At 51.7% G+C, this 19,980-nt stretch overlaps 2 long non-coding RNA genes across 2 annotated transcripts in view; both read right to left on the bottom strand.

Moving 5' to 3' along the window:
* LOC137464988 (uncharacterized) overlaps positions 1-17,578 on the bottom strand; it is a 118,115-nt gene extending 100,537 nt beyond the window's left edge. Inside the window, exons 1-2 of the long non-coding RNA XR_010994516.1 lie at positions 17,265-17,578; positions 14,945-15,117 (exon numbers count right to left, since the gene is read on the bottom strand). This is a non-coding gene — a long non-coding RNA (uncharacterized lncRNA). The remainder of the gene's footprint in view (positions 1-14,944; positions 15,118-17,264) is intronic.
* LOC137464584 (uncharacterized) lies at positions 9,660-14,876 on the bottom strand. The gene is made up of 3 exons (XR_010994293.1): positions 11,897-14,876; positions 11,273-11,656; positions 9,660-10,201 (listed from the first exon to the last, which is right to left on the bottom strand). It is a non-coding gene; the product is annotated as an uncharacterized lncRNA (long non-coding RNA).
* Positions 17,579-19,980: the final 2,402 nt, after the last annotated feature.

The raw sequence follows: 19,980 nt of genomic DNA, 5'->3' as shown, positions 1-19,980 counted from the left end.
AGCAAAGCAGAGTGCCAAAAGCTCCCAACGCTACCTCCTCTACTGGAGGACATTGCTCTGCCCCTCTTTCCTGCCTCCAGAGTCAGGGCTGAGGAGCCACTGTCCATCACACAGCTAGCAGCAAGAAGAAGGAGACACCAACAAAGCCTCTGTGCTGTAGAAGCAGTGGGCTGCTCCGCAGAGGTGACAGGGCAGTGCTGGGATTACTGCAGCCCTCAGTTTCTGCCATATGGAGTAGGGTGTTTTCAGCCTAGAAATAAAGTTAAGAGCTCTCAGGAACTTAATAGGTATACACTGGTTATTTTCCACTGTCAAGAAAACAGTAACTAAAGCTGACGTAAAAGGAAAAGCAAAAAAGACTGCATTAAACTACCAGATTACTGCTCTTCTCCAGACATCCCTGGGGAGGGCAAGCAGGTCTGTTGGTATGGTGGGGTGGGAACCCCGAGGCTGCAGACCTAGGACATAAAGTGGGACAAAAGTGGCCCCCAAATGTGGCTGCCAGCTTCTCCCACACAGCCAGCTCTGTGGAGGGTTTGAAATACTGATCTGCTGAATGGACTTTACAAATTCAGAAACAAGAACAATCCAGAGCATCAATGCCTTGCTCAACCCAAAGCAGAGAACAAGCTGGGAAAGGCTCTGGGTGGCTGCAAGAAGCATTGTGGATGGGAGAGAGAGACCACCCATGAGGGAGAATGCCTGGAACAGTCCTCAGAAAAGTGAAGAAAAATCCTACAATGCAAAGGGAAGACAGCCTTGGACATGATTATTTGGCAAATAAGGATTTTACTGTGATGGAACTGATACATTTTTTTTTCCCTCCCATAAGAGGGTCCAAAGCTCCCATGGAGACTATAATAAGAAACAAGCTCAAAGGGTCTGGTTTCCTCAAATACCTATTCCTTTGGGCTTCCAGCCCTGTCCGCAATCTAAACATCCCCAGCACATGTAGCCCATCAGGGCTTTGGTCTCTCACAGGTGGTCTTTCCTTTCCTTGCCTGTCCCAAGAGTGGGGTAAGATCTTTGCAGTACCACAGTTCATCATGGGCAGTGACGTGACTGAACTTGCATCAATCCAGCCAGCACTCAGCTCCAGCTCTTTCCCTTCTCCTCTGTACTCAAACACCTTCCCAATATTGGAAAGACCCCGTTCAGAGCCCTTTGCTGGCTGTGTGAAGTATTTTCAGCAGTATAAGTCTTACTCCTACTCATGGAGACATAGCTGTCACTTCCAGTTCAGCCCAGGACAAGCCAATTTATCCAGTTGTCTCCACAACAACTATATTCTCACCCTGACCATCATCTGCTCACCGTGGTGCTTCCCTGGCTCAAGGACACCACCTGTAACACCACCCCACCCCTTTTACTGCACCTAACTCCTCCAGGCTCTCATTTTTGCATATGCCCTTCATTGCAGCCACCTTCCTCAGGCAAACAGACCCTGCTCAGACCTCACACCAGCCTCCAGCTGCAAATACTCCCATCTTTGCATCCTCCTCCAAGTCTCTTCCCACCATCCCCTTTCTCCCAAAAGTTTACCAACAGTGGCATGGCTCCTGAAGATGCCCTTGGAATCACCCGATATTTAGCTACAAATCACTTTATACCTTGCTCCCATCATCCTAGTAGGAGCTTCAGGAACACCTACAGAAGTGTCACCCCAGCTTCAGGTTTGCTTTGGTGCCTCAGAAAGGACCAAGCAACTGCTGTGAAGCCACTTGCAATGACCTCTGCCCCACCTGCACCAGGGCTGGTCTGCACTAAAAGCAGAGTTAGGGGAACAGCCCAGCAGAGATCCCAACCAGGAACAGTTTGCAAGCTGTTGTCTTATCTGTGCCTCTGGCTGGGGAAGGGCAGAAACACCTGCAAACCCCAGAGTACAAACAAACAAACAAACAGTTCCAAGCAATTTATTTTGTTTCTGTCAGACCCAACTGGAAAGGACCTCAATGACACACCTAGTCTATGCCTTATATCCCTGGAAGCCACCCCAACAGGCAGGGCTGGAATAGGCAGCATTAGGAGACATCCAAGCACCTTCCAGAAATCCAGGAGAGGAACTGGAGCTCCTTGGACACAGGCGTACTCAACCAGGCAGGAGCAACATCTTGCAGCAAACAATTTGATGTTGAGCTACTGGCACAGATTGCTCAGAGAAGCTGTGGCTGCCCCACCTCTGGAAGTGTTCAAGGCCAGGCTGGATGGGGCTCTGAGCAACCTGGGATAGTGGAAGGAGACCCTGCCCATGGCATGGGGGTGGAATAACATGATCTTTAACATCCCTTCTAACCCAAACCATTCTATGATTCTGTGATTTTGCTCTGCAAAAATCAGGGTGAGCGCAGTCTGCAAAGGCTCCAGGGGGTCTCATCATGCTGTTTTCTGCCAGGGTTGGAGCTTGAACACATCACAAGGGCATGGGCTTCCTCCCATCACCCCCAGGAGATGTTACCTGGCCTCTTATAATTGCAGATGTTCAACAGAGAGAGAAACCTCAACAGGGCAGTTGAAGGGACCAGGGGCACTGCTCCAACCCCGCTTTTGCTTTGCTCACATAGGAAGCACTGCTGAGCAAGTTCATGGCCAGGTCTGTTCCCCCTGCTACCACCACGCTGCAGTGCTGCCCGAGGAGTGCAGACCACTTCCCTGCCTGATCCACCATGCAACATTTGTTTTGCGTTCCAGGCACTGGCAGGTCTTGTTTGTAAGATGATGAAGCGGTCTGAAACCTTCCACACACATGCCAGTTGGATGCTCCAAACCCCGGGCTCAGCAGAAGGTCAAGTGCATGGTATGCCGTGCTCAGCCGCATGCTCCCCGCATCAGTCAGGCTCCTCCATGGGATGTCTGAGGAGCGCTGGGAACAGCATCCGCTGCTTGGTTTCATGGCTCACAAGGAATTGGCTTAAAACAGGGACGGGGGCTGGAAATAAAAGTTTAGGGTTGTTTTTTTTTTTTGTTTTAAACAGGGAGGCCAGACATGTAACAGTCTCACAACTTCAAGCTGTTTTCATCCAGCCAGCCCCCTCTCTGCTGAGTTCTGTCAGGAGACAGGCACAAAGCACCAATTAAAGACGAGTTATGCTTTTTCTGTCAAGCAAAAAAGAAACGAGGTGGGGGGGGAAGGCGATGGGAAGGGGGGAGAAGAAATCCAGCCCTGGAGTAATTTTGCTTTCAAAGCAAGCTGTCAAGGCAGCCCCCTCTCCTCCCATCTCCCACGGAGGAAGAGCAAGGGAGCACCCGCGCGCCTGCTGCAGACATGTGGCATCAGTCATCAGACCACTCCATCAGTCACTTGGCATATCAGGCCGAGCCATGCCCTCGCTTTCCCCTGGGCATCTGTCAAAGCTCGTGACAAGGAGCCAGAGCAGCAGATTTTTAGTGAAGACGGGCTGAGCACAAGGCCCCATCAGCTCTGATGACAAGAATCTCCACTTATGAGCAATTAGACGGGAACAAAACAAAATAAAAGCAGCAAGGACTCAGGGCACTAACTACCTCGTGTGGCCACAGCATCAGCTCTGTTTTTCTATGGCAGAGGCAAGCACAGCCAGCACAAGCATGCAAATCCTGCCTCTTCTGCCATATAGGTTACCATGTTTGAAGGCTCCCTGCAGCTCTCTTGGCTCGCAGCTGAGCTCAGGACAGAGAGCTGAGAGCTTCCCACACTTCCCACACAAGGCTACCTGTTTTGGCAGCATACTGCCAAGGAGCCACAGCACCAGCATGGACACAGCAAGCTTTCCATCACCTTGGGCTAGTACCATCACCTTTGAATCTACCTTGAGCACTTCCAAGCCATTCCTAGATCTCATCCAGCAAGCACCAGTCCTGCAGCTGGACAGATTTAAGAAGATTACAAAGATACCTCTGGGCTTTGTTGTTGCATGAGGAAGATAAATAGCAAGCATAACCCCTTCTAGGGTGAAAAAGGGCAGGCATTTTGGCACTGCACAAGCACCAACCCCAGCTTTAGTAACCTATCAGTTTCTTTAGCAAAGCACCCATTGCAGAGCCCATTAGTACTGATTATGGCATCAGCTTCACTCCCACCTCTTCCTTCCTGAGCTTTCTGAAAGCCTCAGCTAATTACAGCAGCAAAGTCACCCACGGGAGATAATGCACACCCTCATTTCAACGGGGTGGCACTCGTGCTGGGCTGACTGCTCCCAGGGAGGGGATATCCTCTGCCTGCTTGGCAAGACCCAGTCTTCTGGGTTGGATCCATCCCACAGTCAGCCCAGAGGAGGAGGAAAGAGCATCTCTGCTCCAGTTTAGGTCTGCTTGGGCTGGCTGCACACGCACCCAACTCACTTGTGAGTGCCCTGCTCATTAGCATGGGGTCACTCAGCTGCAGCAGGGCACAAGTACCACTTGGCTATTGCAACACCACTCACGTCCACTGCTGTGGAAGTGTTGAATTTCTTTTAAGAGCCCTGAAGATCTCAGTTTGAATTTGAGGGAGGAAAAAAAATCTCACAAAGAATTGCAGGACCTCTGTAAACATACCAGAAGAAAAAAGAAAGAGAATCTTTGAGGCTCTTGACCTTGACAATGTCCTTATAATTACAAGACTATTTATCTTCAGTTAAACCCCAACTATTGAACAGACAGTGTAGAGTTGGTTTTTTCCTGAGCAGGTGATTATCCTGCCTGACTAATCTAATGAAAATTATCAGGAGGCTACTGACCTCCTGCTACACACACTAAATAATGCACAAAGCTTCAGGATCAGACAGGCAAATCATAACCCTGCCTTATCTTAATCACTTTCTATACAGCTCCAGGCCTGTTCCACTCCTAGCTGGCTGTGTTAGTCAAATGCTATATCAGTGGAAGCCATGGAAGAGCAAACCCTGAGAACTGCACAGCAAAAAGTTACCTCCTTAAGATTTATTTTTGTAAAAGCCAAGAGCTGCAGAGGCAGATATATTTAGTCCTTAAGCTGCTGTCTGACTCCTGAGCTTATAGCATGAGGTGGTGGTCCCCTGGTACCTGGCTTTGGGAAAAGCAGTCTTTTCCTGCTTCTTTGAGGCAGGGTACAATGAAGATAAGTCTAAAAAAAAAAAAAAAAAGAAAAATGTGCACAAAGGGACTCATTGTTCCAGATAGGTAAAGCAACCTTTCCACTCCATCCTCCTGGAACCTTATGTCCGTCTCCCCCTGCAAACAGGATTGCCCATGGCTTCTAAAAATGCCACAGCATGGCATGAGGACTAGGGCAAAGCAAGAGCACCCAGCAATGGGGATGCTCTGTCCCCAGCTCGGAGCCTGAGGATCTGCAGCAAACCTGTCCCACTCTTTGCAGCACCAATCTCCTTCAGAAGAGACAAGTGCAGCAGCTGGAAGAGATAGAAGACTACAAATATCAATTTAAAAGCATAGAACTAAAGAAGGAGACATTAAAAAAGAAGTTATCATATACTCCCAACACAGTCTCAGCTGGAACAGCACCCACAGCTAGACAAACAAAATGCATTGGGGTGACTTCAAGCCTAAAATAAGTTTCCACTTGGGAATCGGCAGAGAATGGTTGAAAAACACTGCTAAAGGACAAACTGACTAATTTTTACACACTCTGTTTCCCAACATGAAACCCAAGCTACAACACCAGAGAAAAGACACCCCTCTTACCCATCCAGCCTGACCTTGCTGCCTCATCCTCAGCACCCATTCTGTGTGGTTTTTCAGACCTCCTAGTACAGGAATTCCCAAATCCCCTCCCATTACTGCTGCAGCTGGCAGCTTCACCTCGCAGCCCTCACAAACTGCTGACAGCCTCAGCAGCCTGCTCTTGCCCTGCAAGGCTCTCTCTATCCACAAAACACCTGGTTGATCCTCCCACCCCAGGAGTCTTGAGACACTTTTCTCCAGCTGGGGAGGTGCTAAATATTATGTGGGTGGACAGGATTCCTCATATTTTAAATGGCCATTTCTTCCCATCTTATGACTTTTCAGAAGAAGAGGGGCAGTTTCTTCTAAAGCGAGCAGAAAAAAGGCCCAGGGTGGTTTTAGGCATAACAGAAGAGGGAGCAAGAGGAAGCATAGAAAGACAGGCAGGAAACAGCACAAGCTTCAGGTTTGGGAAAATACCAGCTAACACATGCAAGGAAAATGATCCATAGCAGAGATATTCAAAGGGAAGCAAAAATCTGGGAAAAAATAATGTTCGCAGCAGCAGTTGTTGGGGGTACAGTGACCAGGCAGGGCTTTCAAACTGAGCAGTACTATGACAGAGGCTCTACCCAGGGCAGATCCCAAATCTGCAGATGGAAGGGTTCAGCACCACTGCTCTGTGGACACAGCCATGCCCAAACGTGTTTCCAGAGAGATGATCCTCAGTCCCATGGAGCCTGGTCACACCATCTGGACATGGGATGGCTAAAAGGGTTAACAGTCCAGGACACAGGAAAAAAAAAGATCCTGTGCTATTCGTCTCAGTTTTAGAGAGCTGCCTGTTGCTGAGGAATCTGAGCTGCTTCTGGAAATGAGTTAGAACAATGGATTCCTCCATCTCCTAGTCTGGGTGACAAGAGCCACCTCTGGCTTTTCTGGCCACTGAAGCCCATGCTGTAAGTGCTTGTGTCACCCAGCCTTGCTCCATCCACATACCCTGATTCTGCCCTGAAAAGCCAAGGTGCAGGTCAGTTTGTGTCTCTGCTGTCTGGCAGCTGCTTGGCATCCCCCACAGGCACAGCTGGGGTTGCTAGAGAGCCACCGGCTGGGTTAAACTGGCAGCACCCCACTGAGTTATGGGGGACCCTCTTGAACTGCCATCCTTGCTGAAAGATGCTGCTCATGGACAGCTGAGACAGCTCCCAACAGGCACTGTGCAGGGTCTGGTGAATGTAAAGTGGAAGGTGAGAGGCTGGCAAAATCCAGAGAGCTACAGCTGTCTCTGGATTGACTTTGTCACTGCGCCTGCTCGAGGAGCAGCCTTGCACAAGAGGACAGGATGGAGTTGAAACCACGTTGCACAAAGCCCTCAGAAATGCTCCAAGGACTAAAGCTGGAGCCAGCTGCTGGTGCTGGGACCAAGGGATGATGCTGGCTGCAGTTCCAGCACCTGCAGCCATCCCCGGCTCCCAGAGCAGGGTAAGCACCATTCCAGAGCAGGGTAAGCACCATCCTCTTCTCATGCCAGGAAAACAGGCACTGAGCCTTCCCGCTGACACAGTGGCAGGAGGTTGTGACTGCCTGGGAGGGACTGCGACACACCAGAGCTTGCAAATGCATGTTCTGGGGAGGTTTCTTCACTCCCCAAACTGACTTCCAGCTGGAGACACGTCTGTGCTTGTCCCCAAGGCAGACAGCAACAACAGAGGCATCCTCTGGTGCCGCTCCCCACCAGCAGAGCATGGCAAAGTGTTGGAGTGACAGCCTCCAGGGACATGGGAGCAATTTTCCTTACCCCACACACAAGGACAGCGCTCGCCTTCCTTGCTGAAACCCAGTGGGTGAGAGGCTGATTAGTGCCACTCGTCCTGGCTGTCTCATGGCAGACACCCAGCCTGCTGGGACTCTGCTGAGAGCCCACCAGCTCACAGCACAAGTGCCTGCCTCTGTGACCTAGGTCAGATGCAGGCTTAGGGAGGAAGAAGGGTTTGCCTGCAAGCCTCTACCACTGCGCTCTCCACCTCAACACTTATTCAGTGCAAGCCTGGCTCTGTCTGCTGTTTTTGAACAGCTGCAACTAAGTGAGCCAAGAATGGCCTGATCAACAGGGAGAAGGAAGATAAAATCTGTTACTTTTCACCTGTCCACCAGCAAAGCTGTTTCTCCAGCGCCCCCCCACATTAATGCCAGTGATGGGAGGCAAGAGGAACCCAGCTGGACTCCTCCAAGGCAGGGATGGAGCAGAGCGAGCTGTTGCTGGAACAGCACTTAGGAGAAAAGAATCTTCAGCTTGACAACTCAGCAAATTTGATCTGAAACCGGCAAGAGAGAAAAAAAGTAAAGCCTTTAAATGTCATCTTAGGTTTGACTGCCAGAAGCACTACAGACAGACAGACAGACAGATAAGCACAGTGCTGCACAAAGAGCCGGATGCCCTACTTTGATCTACTCAAAGTGTTTACTAATGTGTCCCACAGCTGGCAGGAGCTGTTAGCAACTCAAGAAATCTGGTTTTCTGCCACCAGCTCTGCTCTGGGACCTCAAGGAAATCCCAAAGCCACTCCAGGTTTCAGCTTCCCCTCTTTGAAGGCAATGATGTTTCCCTCCAACCCCTAGTGGTGGCAAGGTTAAAGGCTGACCCTGGTAATGTACCACAGCAAACAGCCTTGGGGAACCCTCCAAGCCTAAACGCAGATGTGCAGTGAGTTAAACCTCTAGCTTGGGTCCTACACCCAAAGACAGGCCAAATTAATTCCTTGGGAGAGACAAAGTCAAAATCATCAACACAAAGCCTTTGCCATTGGCTCTTTTGACCTAGGTAAATCACACCTCCTCTGGAAGGAACTGAGGAGATACCAGGTCCATTTGTGCAGAAATGGCTCTCCCCTGTGCAAAAGGCAGTCCTGCTTAGAAAAAACACCACCACTTCTGGCCTGACCAGAGGTACAGATTTACCAAAACTAGGAAGCACAAATGCTGCATGCCCCTGAAGTCAAGGACCTACCATGGCCTCTTCATCCTCGCTTTGCAGTCAAACAAACTAGGGTGAAGCTGAAACTGCTGATCCAGATCAAAGAGTGCTAGGGTAGAGCAGATGTGTCTGTACAGCAAAAAGCAGTCTGGAGAGTAGGGTTGATCAGTGATCCCCATTCCAGTCCTCCTCCCATCTAAACAAGCCCCAAAAACATGCTGTGCCTCAGCATTGCTGGAAGATGGCAACACCCACAAAACTAGAGCCCAGCAGGTAGGGTGTGCGAGTTGGAATGACTGATGGTAGCTTGTTGGACTTCTGAAGGATGGGCACCTTCACTGAGTCGTCAGGTGCATGCCTGGGATGTCCTCAGCACTCAGGTTTCACTGAGCTCCAACTGCACCTTCTGGCAAAACAACTCCAGCTGCAGATACAAAAGGGAAGGAGCCTCTAAAATGGTCAGGAAGTTGGGACATTACAGAAATGCCCCATCAAAAGGGCAAGGGGTTTCTGCCAGGTGGCACAGCACATCTGAGGCACGGCCAAAAATGCTGTCCAGCCAAAGCGCTCCCTCCTGCACAGATGTCAGCATTAGCTGGTGCTCTGTGCCCTGTCATAACACTTACTTCCATGCACAAAATAAAAACTAGACTTGCCAGCATACCCAATGGGCCTGTCAAACTAATCACGTTAGGAGAACTGGAAACACACCAGCAGCAAGAGCCGGCCCCTGCTCCAGAGCCCTTGCAGAAATCACGCGTCCAGGAGACGGAAAAGCCTCTGTCGTTCCCGTAACCAGGTCAATAAAAGCACAGACAACTCCATCCAGAGAGAGACTTTTTTTACAAATCGCAAGAAAGAGCAGCTTCAGCTCCCCCAGCTGCAAATAGGTGGGCAGGCACAAAGAGGCAGCGCGGAAACGTGTCTGTGCAACACGTGTGGGCAATGGGCCGCCCCGCACATGGCCGGGATATGGGGCAAGAGGAAACCGCTCTGAACCAAGCCGGGAGAAAGAGCGGCGGCAGTTCGGTGTGACTTCTCCCACCCCCACCAGCTGGGCTCCCAAATCCAGCAGCCTCCCACCCATATGTGTGTCTGGCATGCTGGGGAGAGACAACAGGCTAGACAAGGATTTCAAAGCGGAGAGATCCCAGGCAGCTTTGAGTGGCCTTGGATTCATGGAGTGACAATAACCCCCCGCTCTGGGGGGAGTAAAAATACCCAAAATGAACTTCAACCTGGTTCCTCAAGAACAAAGCAGTCTTGTCTCCAAACCCACAGTTATCTGTGGGTGCACTTCACTGTAACACTGTTATTTCTAGAGCTCTTCGTTAAGTGAGAAGCCCAGAGGATTGCACAGAGCTTTTTTGTGATCAAATTTCAGAGCACCACCAGCCTTTTGTTGTCTTTCCTTCCTTTTAACATATTTATTTTTCAAGTCCTCAGTTCAGTGGCACAGAGGAGGGTAAATCACACACTGGTGGTGAAGTCTAGCACAGGCTGCCTCCCCTTTGCATCTGAGAACCACACTCAAACCACAAGAAAGGATGTGTCCTCATTATCACCAGCATTTTTAGGCCCTAGACAAAAGGACTGTGGTGCAGAGTGTACCTAGAGCAAAAGCAGAGATAAGGTTGTTTTATTACACACGATATTGTTTGAATTCACAACCAAATCTCGTGCCTGGCGCCGAGGTACCCAACCTGGGCTGCTTTCCCAGGCAGGAGGGCAGCAGCGCAGATCCCTCCTTCTGTTCTGATCAGCTTGCAATGCCACAGCACAGGGAGCAGCTCCCCATCCATCACCTATAACACAGCACCCTAAAATCCAGCGTGACCCCTGCAGCACTGGGACACCGTGGCAATAGTACAGGGACAGCTGCCTGGGTCTGCCCTGTGTGGCATGGTCCTCCAAGTTACCAGACCCAGCCTCCAAGTTATTTGCACATGTGCTCCAGAGTCTGGGAATGCCACTAGAGACCAGGAGCAGTAGGAAAATACCAGGCTGCAACTTTGTGAACAAAATGAATTCACTGGCTTAACACCCACATAATTAAGAGCAGGCGCATCCCTTGGTAACTGTTAGCACGGGAGTGTGCCTGGTTGTGTGTTTGCATCTGGGGGCTGCGATACCACGTACAAAAGCAAAGAGAGTCCCTTTGCATCCTCATAGCACTGATGAAACACACAGGGAACATCCTTGCCCCAGGATCCATTTTATTTCCCATTGAAACAGGAGTAACAGTAGCTCCTTCCTGCCAAGGAGGCCTGAGCCGCCCACTGCTCTCTCCTGACAATTCAGAGAGCTCTTACAGCCATGGAGACCTCAGCCCTGAGAGAGGAGAGCATTCTTTTGCTCACTGCTGCTGAGAATGGCAATGGGCCCTGCTCTCCACACTCATCCACTAGCCAACTCCCTGGCTTCAGGTAGCTCCTACTGGCTCTTGGCACCACTGCTGGGATTGGGCAACTCCCACTCTCCTCTCCTCACGGGGCTGACTGAACAGTGGTTTTGATAGATGAACAACAGGCAGGGAGAGCAGCCCCAGAAAGAGCAACCCCCAGCCCCCACTCTCAAAAGGGAAACAACCACCCACCACCCAGGTGTGGTCCAGCGGAGATCCAGGCTGCAAGCTCCTTCCAATATCAGGGAAAAGCCTTTCCAGGAGCCTTTCCCTCTTACCCAGCACTTCTTGTACTGCTTCCTGCACCAGTTCCCCCTCACAGGGTGTGTTGCATAGTATTTAAATACAACCAGGTCTGGGCAAGCCAGATTTCAGTTGATCCCATGTCCCCTCTGTCAGGCAATGCTAAGAAAGGGGTCGCAATTCCTCCACCAGCTGTTAGTACAGCATCACTTAATGCAAATCCTCACAGCCCTCCTCCTCCAGCCTCCCCCAGGCAGAGAGCAGCAGAAAGTGATCCCCCTCAGGGAAAAGAGAGGAGATTTCCCACATAGTGGGCACCGGTATTAATTATTCCAACTGCTGGAGGCTTTCCTTTCATTTTGTGACTTTATGAACATCACTCAATGTTGGCAGCAGCCCCGGAGGGTATCACAAGTCACCTGAAAGGAAAAAAGCCTCTTCAAGCTTCTGGTCTGCCTCTGAGCCAGAGGGCGGCATCTCTGGCTGTGCACGGCCACACTGACCAGACAGCTCACAGCCCCGGCATTGGATCAGCCATGCCTCAAGAGGGCTTTGATAACATCTTTAGGGTGTCATGGCTAATTAGAGCCCTGACTATACCCTCTAATTAGGTAACACTTTCAGACAAATCACCCTGTCCTCTTCAAACCACTTCACACCTCCAGATACATCCCTAATTGACTTGAAAGTTGACTCGGCACTTCTTCCCGGACCTCCTTCCAATTCACAAGGCGTTTCAAAATAAATAAACCCCTGCTCCTCAGCCCTGTCTCAGAACCCAGCTGGGGAATTGCCCTCGCATCCGCACAGGCACGCACCTGCACGACCCGACACAAAACCTCCATCACAGGCACAAAGCAAACGTTCTGACGCAGCGGCAGCATCGTCCTCCTCTGATCTCTCCTTTCTGCCCATCCTAGTGCTACTTCCAACAACAGTCAGCAAAGCTTTTTCTCGGAGTAAAGGAGTGTTCGCGGTGCGCCAGTGTCCTACTAAAAATATTGCCCGGGGGCTCGCGAGAGAAGCACGGCTCCAGCAAAGAAGCCTGGTATCTGGCAACAGAAGGCTTTAGAAAAAAAATCCTAACCATTGAGAAATTAATATGCCAGAATGATATCAAGTGCCAACATTTCAATCCAGAAGCTTGACTTCTGTTTTCATTACCTAATGAATAAGCTGAAATGATCCAAATGTTTTCAGTTTCCCAACACCACAAAATTTGAAGTAGACAGGCAAACCCCCCACCACCATTATAACTGCAAACATGCTGAACAAAAACTATCAAAATTCATAGAAGGTAAATATTGAGCCCTGAAAAGCCTGCTATGAGAACAATGTCTCTTTATTTGCTTTCTGTGAGGTTTGTTATAACAAGAGAGAAAGACTCCAGTATACAGTGCTTTAATATATATATACAGCCATTCACAGCTGGAATAATAGATTTTAAGGACTCAGGACAGTATTACAGCTGGATGTATGCAGAAATGCATAAACATACCTTCAAAAACATATCCTTTGCACCCTACCCAGATATGTAGATGGACACATATATAATACACACACACACACACACACACTCCATGTTTCAGATCGATCAGAACCATTCATTAAATCAGACTCTCTAAAGTTTCTGTTGCTTTGGGAAAACATGACCCTGAGGAGACATCATGCATGAATTTAACAACCAGCAGAAAATGAAACCATAACACGCTGCATCTTGAAAGCCAGCCCTGAATCTAACTTAATCCCTGCTCTGGACAACGCCTCTAGAGAGGCATTAAAACCATGCTAAGGTGTTTTCCTGGATTTCCCAGATTCCCCGGAGATTCCCTGGCACTCCGGCTGCATCCACCTCCTTGCTTCAGAGATGTTTCCGGCTGACCGCTTCCATCCTTACTCCTGCTTCTTCCAAGGCCAGTGACGGACAGATCCAGTGGATCAGCCTCCGGAGAGCTGCGTCCTGCCCTGGCAGCAGGACGAGTTATCGAGACAGCTAGTGGGGTTTAACACTCCTATTTCCTACAAAACGTGCGGGGGAATGATGTGTGGGGCTTGAAGGGTCAAGAGCAGCTTTGCATCCTCCTTTCCCATCCCCAACAAAGGAATTCCAGCAGATCTCGTGCCCCCTAGTGTCATCCTGGCGAACGGACCGACACCGGGCACGGCCAAGCACCGAGTACCACCTGGCCCAGGCAGCACCCGTGCTTATCCCAGAGTGAAGAAGCCACCGTGTCCTGCTGGCACCTAGAGCATAGGGAAATGCCATTCCCAACAGTTCATGCAAGGGACAGCGTGAGGTCCCTGTCCCTCCCCAGCACCCCGGGGTAGCCACAGCCCACCAAGTGTCCCCATGCCCGGCAAGGTGCCACCTCTGCCCTGCTCTGGAGGAGCCCCGGCAAGATCTGCCCCTCCAGCAGATAGCCCAAACGGTGTCCCTGGAGGAGGGCCAAGAGGAGGAGGCAGAGAGCATCTGCAGTGGACACTGTCCAGAATACAACTCCTCCTAAAAATAGACAGATCCTGGAAGGGCACGGCCCTTCCAGGGAATGGGAATGCTCACTCCGAGGAGCTCAGTGTTTGGCATGATAAAACTTCAAAGTGCACGAATGCAAGGCACTTTGTTACCCTGTTTCTTCCCCTTGAAAGCACCTGTGGCATCAGGCTCTGGCTAAAGGCACAAGAAGCAATGAACAAAATCAGCCCAGAACCCAGCATCTCCATGTGCCAGCCTTCTCTGACCAAAGATCCAGCATCTCCTCGGAAAATGCCCATGCCAGCTTGCAACACTAACGAGTACAACCACACCCCACACACAAAGCACCTAAACAACAGCCGTGTGCTGGAAAGGTGCACAGGAAATATGCATGCACATGCCTCAGTTTCTCCATCTGCCCAGCTTACCCTCTCTTATTTTCCTCACCCCTCCTGTTCAGCTATTAGTTCTTGTGGGAAGAGGCACCCCAGGAATACACCTAGACCACCGGCCCCGTCCAGCATCTGCTACCAGCATGCAACCAAACCTCAGTAACCCATCACCAAAATTTGGAGGAATTCTCCCCAGGGCACTGACCTGAGTATGCTGCTTTCTTCTGCAACACCGAGCAGGGACTATAGCTTAGAATAATGGGGAAGTAACTCAGTTCAGTGCTGACAAAGCATCACAAGCCCCAGCGGGGTGGGAGGGGAGGAGGTGTCCTTCCCTCACACTGCCATGCCTGGTATACATCATGTTTAGGGCCAGGCATACGTCATGGACAGAGAATGGACAAATTGGAGGGATTTCAGAAAAATGAGCGACAAAAATTATCAGGAGGTAGAAGGGATTGATTTACAAGGAGAGATTAAAAATGCTGCAATCAGCCTAGCTGGGCTGAGCAAGTACTGACTGCAAGAAGCAGTTGGATGCTAATCTGCAAATGGGATGAAAACAATATGGGAAGGAACAATTTAGCATCTTCATCAGTACTGGGATGAAATGAGGGGGAACTCAGGGCTGAGTTGCAGGGAAAAAAACCCAAACCAACCCAAAAACTCCTTTCCTAGTTATGCATGACTGTCTCCATCAGAACACTCGAAGTCCCCAAAACTCACTCTGCCTCAGATAAGGACCCTCGGGAGCAACTGTGCACGTACACACATAGACACAAACACACACACACACACACACACACACACACACACAGAGCCCTTTCCCACCCCTGACTCACACTGAAGAAAGCAGAAGGGCCGCCACGATAGCCGGAGAGGATGGAGACTTCACTCTTGCAGGGAAGCAGTGGAGAGCGAAGGCTAGAACTGGCGGTAGTGGTGGGAAGGTCCCCGCAGAAGGACGCTTTTGCACTCCCGGGTCTTCGCAGGGGAAAGGTGCTGAGATGGCTTCCTGCAAAGTGGCAGGAGTGAGCTCAGCTGCGAGCACTCAGATATTTACACACAAACAGCACATTACTCAGCAACTCTCATTTGTCAGGCATAATGGCAGCGGCAGCAATAATAAACGACAGAGCTGAGAGACAGGCTCCCCAGGCGCACACCCAGCCCCAGACTGAGCTGGAGCAGGATGCATGTCTCCAGCTTGCAGGGAATTAAATGAGAGTGGCCAGGAGCTGGGGCTTGCACCCACAAAACTCCTGCTGCTGGCTTCAGAGAGTCAGTCACGTCTCCAAAAGCTAAGCCTTGGCTGCACAGTTATTTGAATGGGTGTGTGCATCACAAGCTTTGTGGCTCTGAGAGGTACCAGGGCTTTTCCCAAGTCCAGAAGCTGCAGAGCACTTTCCAGGGGGAAGGGGATGCAGAGTCCTGGCACAATGGGGTCCTCTTGGGGTAAATCAGACCAAAGATATTGTACAATCATTAGATCATGGATTGGCTTGCTCTGACAAGAGGCTCTGATAAACTTATCTTGAGGAGCTGTCACAAGGAAGACTGCCAGGCACGAGGCTCTCATTTCTAAAGCTCAGCCTGTCTTGGGAAAGTCCTCCTGCTTCAGTGAGCCCTAGAGAGTTCTGGCCCCAGGACCTGGTCTCAGCATGCTGCCCGGCCAGACACGAGCATCCCTTGCACATCTCCAGACATCACAGCAAAGCTCTAACTCCTTACAGAGGAGCAAGGGATCCGGGAGCAAAAACGGCTGCTCCCATATATTTGCACATTTTGCAGAAAGCAGCCAATGTCAGTGCCTCACTGCCTGAACACACAGCCAGTGGGACTGGCAGCAGCATGTGCGGGTCCTGTCCCTCACAAAAGTACACAACGTGGTGTGCTGAGAGAGGGCACAGTCAGTGAAATTCGCTAAACCCAAGGAAACGTCAGCAAGTTCCCATGTAAAAAGCAATCAGAGGAAATGACCTCCTCAACCATCCCACAAATTAATACACAAAGAGATGAGGAAAAGAAATTGAACAGCTTTACAGGCACTCCCTTTCTGTAACCTGTGCTCTGAACAGACCCTGCACATGTGTCTGTAAGCTTGGGGTGGGGAACGTAAGAGAGTAAAGAGGTGCCGATCGTTATACCAAAAAAAGTTTAGTGGTTAAAGAAACAACTGCCAGAGGAGCCAGGGAAGCTGGAACATGCAGACCTGGTTCTGTCCCCAATGAAGACACCACAAATTGGCTCACGAGTTGACTGGAGTCACAACTCGTTTTCAAGATTGCATTGGGGGAAGTCACCAAGATGTGGAAATGTCAGGGAGTTTTGTGCAGCATAGGGATCGGTGTGTATTATGCAATTCTGGAAAGCAGCCCTTGTACTCACACTCGGGATGAACTGTCTGCCTAGCCCAGGGAGAGCAGTTCCCCAGAAGCACCAAGCAGACGCTTTTCTTATAAAATCACACTTCAGAAAAAAAAAATTAAAAGTAAAAACAAGAAAAAATAAAATCTGCACTGCCACAGCAGAGAAGAAGGCAGGTTGCGCCTTTGGAGAGACGGAGAAGAAGCCTGCTCTCCCGCCCAGGAAATCCACGGGCTCCGGTTTACAAAGAGCCGCCCCGCAGTCCCAGCCGCTCCAGCCCCGTGCACTGCCGCAGGGAGAACTCATCCCTCCCAGCCTTCAACCTGGTGCCGGCCGCGATGCCCTCCCGGCCGGGCAGGAGACGGGAGGTCCCGCTAGGCAGGGGACGGGGGTCCGACCGCCGCGCCCCGATGCGGACCCGCTGTCTCGGAGGCTACAGGGACGGTCCAGCCCCTTGTCCCCCATCTCTCCCCGCCGGGAACACGCGCACGGCGGGGCAGGAAAGCAAGTTGCCCAAATTGGTTCCTCACAGAGGGGGTGGACGCGCGACCCGCGTCGGGGCGCGGACACACGCGGGCGCTGGGAAGGTGCGCGGCTGCGGGGCGGGAGGGAACACAAGACCGGGAGCGAATGCGGGGGAAGAAAGCATTCCCCTCCGCCTTCCTTTCCGCCTCCCTCGGCGGCGGGCCCCGCGGCTCGCCTCCGCTGACCCCCGTGCCCGCACGCCGCCTCCCCCGTCCCGTGGGTGGGGGTACATCCCGTGCCGCCCTCCGGCCCCGGCCGCCCGGTACTCACGGCGCCTTCCTTGCCGCCGCTCCCGGCGCTACCCCATGCAACCACCGGCTGCTTCTGCACCGGCTCGGGGGCTATAAGCTCTTTTAAACTCCAGCACATAACCCATGTGACCGCAGAAGCCACTGGTAAGGAGCGCCGGGGAGCCAGCGATGAGCTCAGCCCGCACCCCCCGGCACAGCGCCGGGGACGCGCTCCCGGCCCCGCCGCTCCGCGCGCACCCGCCCGCAAACACACACGCACACACGGCACACACACACACACACACACACGCAGGCTCACAAACACAAACACACGCACGCACACCCACAGACGCACCCCCCACAGCCACACACTGGTCCACGCCCCTGCGGACACGCCGCCGCCGCCGCCTCCTCCCTCCCCACGGATGCTGAGCCGGAAGGAGGCACCGCACACACGCGCGCCCCACCGAGCCCCGTGCAAATGCACACTCGTGGAAGCACCGTGGGGACGGCGCCCCGTAAACACACACACACACACACACACACACACACACACATATATCACCCACAGCAGTCCCTACAAGTCCCCCCACTTCCCCAGAGTGGAAGCAGCAGGGTCGTGGTCACCTCGTGCGTGCCCTGGGCACACGCACACACACACACACGGTCATGCACAATGCACCCTCCACGTGCACTGTCCCTTCCCTCCATCGCGAGATGCAGACCCAAGAGAAGGAGCCACGCTTCTGTCTCCGTGTGCATCCTTGCACACGCCCCACTCGTGAGTGCCGTGCTCCCTCACACCAACACCCTCCTGGAGTGCCCAACAGTGCCCACAGGAAGATGCACACTGTCATGAAAGCATCTCACCCCTCTCACACACACTGCACAGCCAAGCACCCACCACACGTGTGGGCTGTACTCCCTCTCGCACAGCCGTTGCAGCCACACCTGCACCCACCTTCCCCACTTCAATAAAACCTGCTGGTGGGTGCTGAACAAGCCCACCCTGCCCATCCATCAAAACCCCAGGTTGTGGGGTCCCCTGTGGCATGTGGGAATTTCTATTTCCCATCACAGGTACAGACAGAGAGCTGTCGCACGTGTGGGTGGGGTCTGTAGGGCAAAAAGGACAGATGTCTCCCCGTGCTGTGATCAGTTACTCCTGATGAGGGGGAAGCCCCAGAGCTGGCCATACAGCTGGGTCGGGTTGCCCACTCCAGACACGGCACAACAGATTTGGGAGTGCCGGGCTGAAATGTGCCAAGCGGGGACGGGAGCCGGGTGTGAGGATTTGGTGTGCAAAAGGCCGGGACAGGCAGGCCTGGCCGGGCAGGTGCAGGCGTGTGCTGCTGGGGCACGCCAGCAACACGTGTGAGAAGGCAGAGCTGGCAGGCAGAGGGCTCCGCTGAGAGCTGAGTTATGGAAAATGACTCTTTCCAAGGAATTGCTAAAATTAAAGCAGCAGTGAGGCCAAGCAAGCAGGAGCCAATGGGGAGGGTGAGCAAGGACAGCCAAGCGGCCTCAGGGCAAGGAAGGGCAGGGTGGGCAGGAGGCCGAGGGGAAGGCACCCTTGCAGGGCACCCACCCCCGCCTCCTGCCAACTGCCCAGGCAACGGCAAACACCTTGCGGGTAGGATCTGGGGAAAGGCTGACTGGCACCCTGGTGCCAGTGGCTGGGGGATGCCATGGAGCAGAAGGCCTGGGGGAAATAGCCTTTCCCAGCCACATCCCCCACTTGGCTGCCAGTGTGCAGAAAAATACCTCTGTTTTCCCAGCCTGAAAAAGACAAATGCCCATGAAGAAACAGCCTGCTCCCTGCCAGGGGCTAGCTGCCAGCAAGGGACGGGGAGCCGTGCCTGCAGGGGATTTTGGGGAGCCCTGCAGAGCCCTGTATCTCATTATGTGCATCCTCTGCTCTTATCTCCAGCCTAGTGACTGTGGCAGGGGTGCTGCTCCCTGGACATCAGCATTCAGGTCGGCAGTAAGGGCTGTTCCAGCTTCCAGATATCTGAGCGTTCCCAGCTCAAATCCCCGTGACTCAGGAAACAACACATGCGAGAAAACTCTGCAGAGAGACTTGGGAGAAATACTCCCATTGGCAGGTTCCCACTTTTCCTGGCATTCCAGGACTTCTCCTGGTCTGAAGCAAACAACAGTAGTAACAAAACAACAGAACTTTCTTCCTGATCTTTCTGTTAAAGAAAAACCTAAAAACCTAATATTTGGGCAAGACTACAAAAGTAGTTCTCTTTTGTTTTAACTAGATAAGTGTTGATCAAATCAAAGCTACCATCTCTCTTTGCTGTTCTGGAGACAATGTCACACAGGCAGAGGAAGGGGGCTGGGTGGGAGCCAGGTTTTGTCTAGTTTTTCACTGATGCTGCTAAAAGACACTATTAATTGGGTGGAAATAATGATGTTTTGTCTCAGATGAAAGATCACAATAAATTATTATTGTTAGTAGTTTTATCCATGAAGAACAACCAGCATGTTGGAACTCTGGGAGAATCTGTGATAGCAGGTCCTAGGAAAAAAAAAAAAACGAAAAAAAAACCAAAAAAAAACCAAGGAAAAAAAAAAACAGGAGGGAAGATTAAAAGTCAAAAGGAGATGTCTCCAAGGCTTTTCAACAGGATGCAGCAGAGCTGGGGAGTGACCCTGCTGTCCAGAAATTCAGGACTAGATTGAAGTAGTCACAAAATGGAAGAAAAGGAAAAAAAAATACCAACCCCTCATTCTCTTTCTCCATCCCT

Source organism: Anomalospiza imberbis, chromosome Z, assembly GCF_031753505.1.
Source record: "Anomalospiza imberbis isolate Cuckoo-Finch-1a 21T00152 chromosome Z, ASM3175350v1, whole genome shotgun sequence".
Taxonomy (NCBI): Eukaryota; Metazoa; Chordata; class Aves; order Passeriformes; family Viduidae; genus Anomalospiza; species Anomalospiza imberbis.
The sequence above is the reverse complement of the archived record's forward strand: the minus strand, read 5'-3'. Positions and strand labels throughout refer to the sequence as shown.